This window comes from Rhea americana, unplaced genomic scaffold (assembly GCF_003343005.1).
Source record: "Rhea americana isolate MKP2758 unplaced genomic scaffold, rheAme1 scaffold_89, whole genome shotgun sequence".
Classification (NCBI taxonomy): Eukaryota; Metazoa; Chordata; class Aves; order Rheiformes; family Rheidae; genus Rhea; species Rhea americana.
Genome location: NW_028187077.1, coordinates 1,824,884 through 1,832,635, shown reverse-complemented (window position 1 = coordinate 1,832,635; position 7,752 = coordinate 1,824,884).

Below are 7,752 nucleotides of genomic sequence, written 5' to 3'. Positions count from 1 at the left end.
ATTTTTAATGCACTCCAAGAGYCTGTCTGTCAGGTGATGGAAGCACTCGGCGGCCATGGGGAGCACAGAAAGCCCCAGATGTGAGCACAGCAGATTGGAATTCAGACCATGTCCATGACTCAGATGTGTGATAAGTAAAGGAAAAGTTACTGGATAATGAAAAAGCTTAAAAGGGCTCTATCAGTATCACGCAAACAATTAATAAGTTGTCTAGAAACTAATAAAGCTGTGGTCCTGCTTGCTTTGAAACGTTTTAATAGGATCTCCCCCTATAGTAAATGGCATACACAAAGATAGGTACAGTGGCCTTTATTGATACAAATGTATCTGTTAAGCTTCATAACAATGAAACAAGTCCTTGAATAATCTGCAAAAATGTCTATAATTGTCTAATAAATTATTCAGCAGTTAGCATCTGACTGCCTGGAATGCAGCTGTGATGCCTCTGAAAGACAACTCCTATCTTCCCCTGCCCTYCGCTGCAGCAAGCCCCTCCTGGCTCCCAGAACTGCAATATAAACTTTGAATTCTTGGCTTCCTGTAACAGCCAGCATAGTTTAAACTGGGCAGTCTGACACAAAATAACTGCTGCTAGCAAACAATTGCTGATAAACATTGCATAATTTTCATGTGCATAATAGCACATTAAAGAAAAAAAAGCTTGTTTTTGTCTAGCTCTTCTCATGTATGTTTCAAACTATGAGGATGTATTTTTCTGGTACATGGGTTATATGATTTGTGTTTCCTGTGCTATACTTAATATCCTAACTAATTTACGACCACTCTCAAATTTAAGAAACTCATCAAATGTTAAGAGAGGTCTTCAATACCATTTTCCCTTTAAACATTGTGTTGGAGGTTGCGGATTTGGGAGCAAAATAACATATGCCACTTGTTCTGCAGTAAGTGTCTCTGTGTACACACTTAATCTACAATGAATGTGAAATAGTCTACCCCCCTTCTTTCATTTAAGGTGTTTGAAATAGTTTTCCTCTCATTTACCTTTGAGGAGCTCACACACAATAGCTTGTTACTCCACTCTCTGTGTGCCCAGTCTTACTCTCAGCCAAAAGTGAGGTAATGTGCAGCCAATCGAAAGTAACCTCTGGATTTCAAATCCATGAAGGATAAGGAACAGATAACCTTGGATATGAGAACACACAGTATTTTCTAGCTCTGGAGGGGGTCCAAAACACATGATATAAGACAAACACTAGCTGTAGCATTTAAAAGGTTAATCTGAGAAGAACRGAGCAATCTTGTTGCCAACAGATGAAGTTAGGAGTAAAAGTTAATCTAGTCAGACTAAAATGTCATCAAAGTTTGTTTAAGCAAGCAAATAGTTGCACAACTTTGTGGAGTAAGGAGGCCTAGAAGGGCGTTAGAATAAAATTATGTAAAAGATTTGCCAGTCCATTTGGCAAGAGCAGATGTTCAAAAATCTGCTCATCATAGAGTATCAGTCTTTGCATTGATTTGAATACAAAGGGAAGAGGCGAGAATAGCTATCCTAGCAAATCCAGGATGGTCCTGAGGAAGACGTGAGCATGTAACGGGAGGGAAAATCATATTGTATGGACTGCCTTTGGCAGAAAGATTGAACATGGGCTAGAGCACATTTACAGATAATGGCATAGTAAAAGCATCAAGTGCTCGACCTTCATAGTCACTGTGAGCACGCACCTGCTAGCTGCTCTAGTATTCAGTAGTGTTCACCCACAAATCACACACAGGTCTTCCAGATTTAGTACAATCCTGTCAGGGATTTTTTGTTTGTTTGTTTGTTTTTAAAGAAAGCCTTATTTTCAAGCAAGAAAGAACATATCAAGTTAAAGCAGTCTTTCCCAAGCCCTGCCTGTCCTTTGTGTCTTCAAACACATGCACCAGGATGTAACAGCCTGCCTCCTGGCACTGCTGCTGCTGGCAAAGCACAGKTCTGAGCCTTCTTAAGTGCAGAACTGTAAACACCTGGAACAACAACAATATAAAAAATGATAAAATGGCAATGCCTTAATGACATATTTAGCTTGAGCATATCCAACAATTTTAATTGCAAGCAGGGTCATGCTTTTCCGAATCCCAAATTTGCTTCAAGGCACATATCTTGTCTACATGGAGTGAAATTCTAGCCTGGCCTCAAAATCATACTTTTAAAGGGTAAAGAAATGCTGAAGTATCACACTGAGGTTGGATACACCTGGGTTAGGCAACCAAGAAGTGTTTAGCAGCCAGAAAGCCAAAGTAATGTTCTCACATTACTCCAAAGCATGGATTACATTAGCAATCTTGCACTTCCTCAGGGGGCAAAATGGGATTGCAGTAATTAAGGGATATACTCTGCATTCACAGAGTTTTGCTCTGAAGAGACGTAGGCTACTGGTGCTGTGTCAGAGGTTAGCACTTCCCTGTCCTAACATCTTGGAAAGAGATTAAAAACTACACATACATATCCAAAACAGCACAATGACAAAAACCAGAATGACTAATGCTCATGAGGGGTGGCTTCCTGTGCATTTCGGTTCCTCTGGAGGAGGTGAGAAGCTGGAGACCACGTGTCTAGCCTGAAAGCCATCTTCATGGGAATTAACCATGTATTCCTACAGAGGAGGTGATAGGAGAGGAGCATGAAAGACTGTCATGGGCACCATCTTCATCTATCCACCACTTCTCTGCTTTTGGGAGAATGCAGGTTTTGCTGTCTCCCAAAGAAATATCCAACAACTCTAGACTGGATAGCTGAAAGAGTTTTCTTCTCAGTGTGCAAAGACTGAAATTCTAGACAAGCACTGTTTGCTGCCACATTAGGAAGCAGTGGATGAAATGATTGTGTTGTGGCTTCCGAAGAACTTTGAAAGTTGCCTTTTGTTCTTCAACAGCAAAGGTACTGTTCTGTTGTTCGGGGTTTTTCTTCACAAAAAAAGCTAAAAACTCAGCATAACCTGCACCTCCGGGCCTGGGTTCAGGAGCTTGTAGGCAGGACTGCAAATTATGTAATACAAAAACAACATGCACATGATCTCAGTAAACCTTACTGCTGCCATATGAAATTCAGGTGTGCAAGYAGGTCACCTGGGCATGTTATTCAATATAAATAAGCCAATGAGTTTTCCCTGAGCCCTRACCACAATACAAAGTTCAAAATTGCCATTCACCCACAGTTGCACAACAGATTCATTATAAGACCTTCAGTTGTAGAAGGGAGGCAAACATTAAACACAAGAATCACCWGATGTGTGAAATAATTAACTCAATAATGGGTTTCTAATCAGGAAGTGGGAAATGACTTTAAAGACTTGTTGTAGCACTGAAATACMTCCGCATATTTTTCAGGTACAATGCAAAAGATTTAGAGGATGAATGATTAGCAAAAAAGCAGTTAATTTCAAAAGCACGCCCTATTGCAATTGCCATCAAAAAAGATACTATATCACCAAAAAAGGCACTATATCACAAAAAGACTTCAGGTTTAAAAAGAGAAAATGAAGATAGTCTGCTGTATCAAGACAATAGGAGATCAATCTCCYAGTGCATGTCCTCATCTCATGCCAAAAAGCATCATACATCACTTTGTTACCARTAACATTTCTGAGATGTTATATGACACAATGTAGCTACCTTCAAATGCACCACAGAAGACAAAAAACAAGGTCCRTCTTAAAGGAAAGTTTCCTTCTACTACATATCAGAGGGTTGCTGAGAAGAAAAAGGTCTTTCAATTTATCTAAAAGAGTCACAGCACTGTAATCAGATTAGAGCCCTYTTCATATGATACCAAAAAGCCAAGGACAGTCAGTGTCCTAGTTCAAATATTTTCTCTTCAGAAAAAAAAAAATCCCATTGCAGAATATGAAAAAGCCTATTGTAGAGACAATGAACCGTAGTAAACTTTTGCTCAGGAAGATTTTCAGGCTTGCGAAATCTCAGGGAGCAGATGCTAGTGCTTGTAGATCGGGCTTAGTTGCATTTCACACWCTATCTCTAATGCCTCTTTGGAAGAGAAGCCATGAAAACTGTCTGATGAACCACAAGTYAGAAGTAAAGTTGAGTGAGGAAAAAAGAGTAACTTCATCCTGATGCTTTGATTAATACTAATATATAGCTCTTACACAAACACTGTGCGCAGCACAGCTGCTAGCTCTGGTGAGAAGGGCTTTGGCAGCACTTGAGCATCTCAGGTGGGAGGTATGAGACAAAATTTGAAACAACAACCCTTTGAACATAAGGAATATGTTAGGAGATATGGGAGGGTGTAAGTGGTTTACGGGCAGGGTAAAAAGGCTCAGATTATAATACTGACAGAAAGTTTACAAAATTCTCTCCATCCTGTATGTGCTGGCATGAAGATGCTGCTGAATGACAGGTGAAAGGTACAGAGCAGGGGGAGCACTTTTTTTTTTTTTTTTTTTTAAGTGCTTTGAGAATTGCTTTGGAGACTGAAAATGTTGGTTTATGCTCCAGCAAAGACAACTTCCTGAAAGTGATTCATTACTTTTAATCCACAGCCCATTATAAAGCAGTGCTCTGTCAGATTCTTGATTTCTCTTGGGACACCACTACAATGTGAAAAAGTTAACAGGAGTTAAGAGCACTCATACCAGTTACAGCATCAGGCGGCTGTATTCACCTTACTGGAAAAAAGCATTTTCTTCTACTCAGAGGAGGTGCAGGTTTCTTTGAAACTATCTCTATAGAAAGACATACCATAAGAATGTCATCAATATAATAAATAATGTGAATTCAAGCAAAGCTTTATATCCACAGAGATAAATCCCTTGAGCCAGATTCCAACGCTAGTCTCAGGCTCTGGATGCTAATATCAATACTAGGGCAACTCTGCAGCACGATGCTAAGGCAAGCCTTGATCACCAGGCTGCCTAATTATACCTGGGAGACACAGTTGATATCCTTGACGACTAGTGATYCGGAAACACACACACACAGAGCGAAAAAGGAGAGAAAAGGAGCCAAAAAAGAGAGAAAAAGAGTCAACAGCTTGGGTTGCATTTCTGCCTGTTGTGTACTGTGTTTTTTATCCTGAGCAGATCACTTACGCTTTGTGCTCTCAACACACACACACACACACACACACACACGCACCCCGCTATGAGAGTGTACGAGGGGCCGGTCCGTCAGTAGTAGCAGAACACTTGTCTTACACCCTGCACTCAACGCATAGTTTTAAAGAATTTAAGAGCAATCACAGTAAGAGTGGTAAGTGAGACAGCAGTAAATAACCATCAAGTATAAACAATGAAAGTTCAGAAAGATGTTTCCCTTAGCTGATTAGGCCATTACTTATACATGGAAACGAGAAGTAGAGAGAAAAACATTCAATTTGTTTGCTGGAGGTTTAATTTAATGGAAAATTGAAAAATCTGGGAGACAAAAATAAAAAATTTCCATGATTGCATGACTCCTGCTCTATGATGAAGGGAAACATTAATCAACTTAGCTGATATGAACTGGCATAATGCTACTAAATAGATTTGGCATTTGCTTTTATTATTCCCAAATACTTAGTAAGTGAGATTCTGTAACAAGACGTCTTTCTCATCTAAGGCCCTGKATTAGTATGACATCATTTAGTATTCTCACAAGAGTCTCAAGATATATAAACGCTAGTATCCTCATTTCCAAACGGAGAATACAGGTAAGCTAAGGCTCCATGGTTTGCCTATGGTCACACAGGCAATCTGCAGCACAGCTGGTAACTGAGCCCAGGTGTCATGTCACAAGCTACTGACTTAGCRCTGGGCTGCTCTTTCTTGCTTCATGCTGCCAAAGGACCTGTGTCACTGAAAACTGCCTCCCTGGTTAACATATTTACTGAGAAAAGGAAAAAAATAAAACACAAATTATTCTAAGGGTGTTAAAATAAGAAGCACTCTTCCATCTCCGCACACTTTTGAAAGGACAGGGCATGACCATTCTCATTTAAAACAGTACAGACTTTGAGTCCCAAGTAAGAGCAGAATCAGGGCCATAAATCTGAGTTAGTAATGAAGAAGAAAGTCTGGAGGCAAAAGCAAGTGAAGCCTACATCAGGTTGCCTTCACTTCAACCTTTCTTTGCTTTTCTAAAATGAAAATGCTGATGCAATAATCTTTCAAGTCACTACTCCTCCAACCCCTATTACAGGATGCTTCGACTTCAGACCGTGTGTGCAGCTAGCAGCACCASCTAGAGAGCTCACAGCTTTATCAGGAGGCACTACTGTCTTTTATGGAGCTCTGATAATTTGTCTTGAACCTAATTTACTTCTACCCTTTCTTTTTATAATTCCTCATATATTCCTTTAGCTCTAGATATTTACTGTTCCTGTAAGCACAAAAAGCTCTTTTAGCAATTAGCTCAAGAATTTAAAGTCCTTTTATAGGTTTCTGTGATTTGTTTTGACATCTGGACAAGGACAAATCTATTGAAGCTGTCAGTAAATAAATGAAGTCTTTTAATTGCTCCCAATAAGTCATTGCTGCTCTGTGCAGACACACAGGTACTCCAGATTTTAAAAYGATCTATTCTTTACTTAATTTTGAAACTTCAAAGATAAGCGAGTCACTCAACAGAGGTTTACGCATGGACAAAACCATGCAAACATAAGCAGTTGGGTGTAGCCCTGCATAGGACAAAACTCCACAACCCCCCTGTGCTCCYGCTCTCTCCTATACAAGGTAAAGGGCTTACAACAATCTACCTCCCCCTCCAAGAATTTAAAAGGCACCTTTAAACAGCATTTATTAGTATTTTCCTGCTCCCATCTTGGTCATTATCAGGCACAACATCTTCTTTCCCTATGGATTGCTGGTCCCACTGTTCAAAAATAGGACTAGRCTTCAAGTAGTATGATACACAGTTCTTTCACAGCTATTTGCATCATGTTGTCAATTCTATTCTCTACAGCAACAATATAGCAATTCTCTATTGCTCGTTTTTTTAACGAAAGCTGAGATTTCCAGGTGATGGCATGATTCAAGGAGTTAAAGCTTTAGCAAAAAAAGATAGCAAATAAAACGAATTTATGGTAAACTTGTATGCAGAGTCAACATTTCCAGTAGTCTCAACTCCTCAGTTCACATCATGTTTTATAAAAGCTGTCTGCAAAAATACTATTTCTCTTCTTCCTAAACTAGCTGTTCAAGTGAAAATAAATTACTAGTTTGGGAGAAATGCCTGAAGTAATATTCCTGTGAGATCCCACAGCACCTCTGTGTCTCAAAGATTTCTGGGGGTGCTTTTGTTATCTTAATTTGCATTTTTGAGCTGTAGCAGTAATCACAGCAAAACTTTAAGTAAAACAGAAACAGGTTAGRGTCCAGAAACATGGTAACAAATTCTATCCTGGTGCAAACTAATGTAGTTTTGTTTACTTCAAAGTAGGCTTTCCCCTTTGCWAGAACATGTATTTAGCTATTATTGCTATATTTGGCAATATTGTTATATTGCTATAACGCATTTTTAATTATAAACTCTGATTCACTTGCTCTATCAGCTATCATACTAACAGCCTTTTGTAATGCTAATTTTTCCAGAGAAGAATGAACTGAGAGTCACAGGCTGTGAGCTCTTTCCAGGATCCACTATCACACTACTCTGAGACCCAAGGTCTCTTCTTCTAGGAGTGAAATGGTGAGAATAACACATATTCTTCATAAAAGTGCCTTGATGAAAAGGTCTACACATTAAATAYTAATGAGGGCTAAACCCTGAAACATGTTAACATTGTTTTTGCAGTACACATGTAGCTACTGCCAT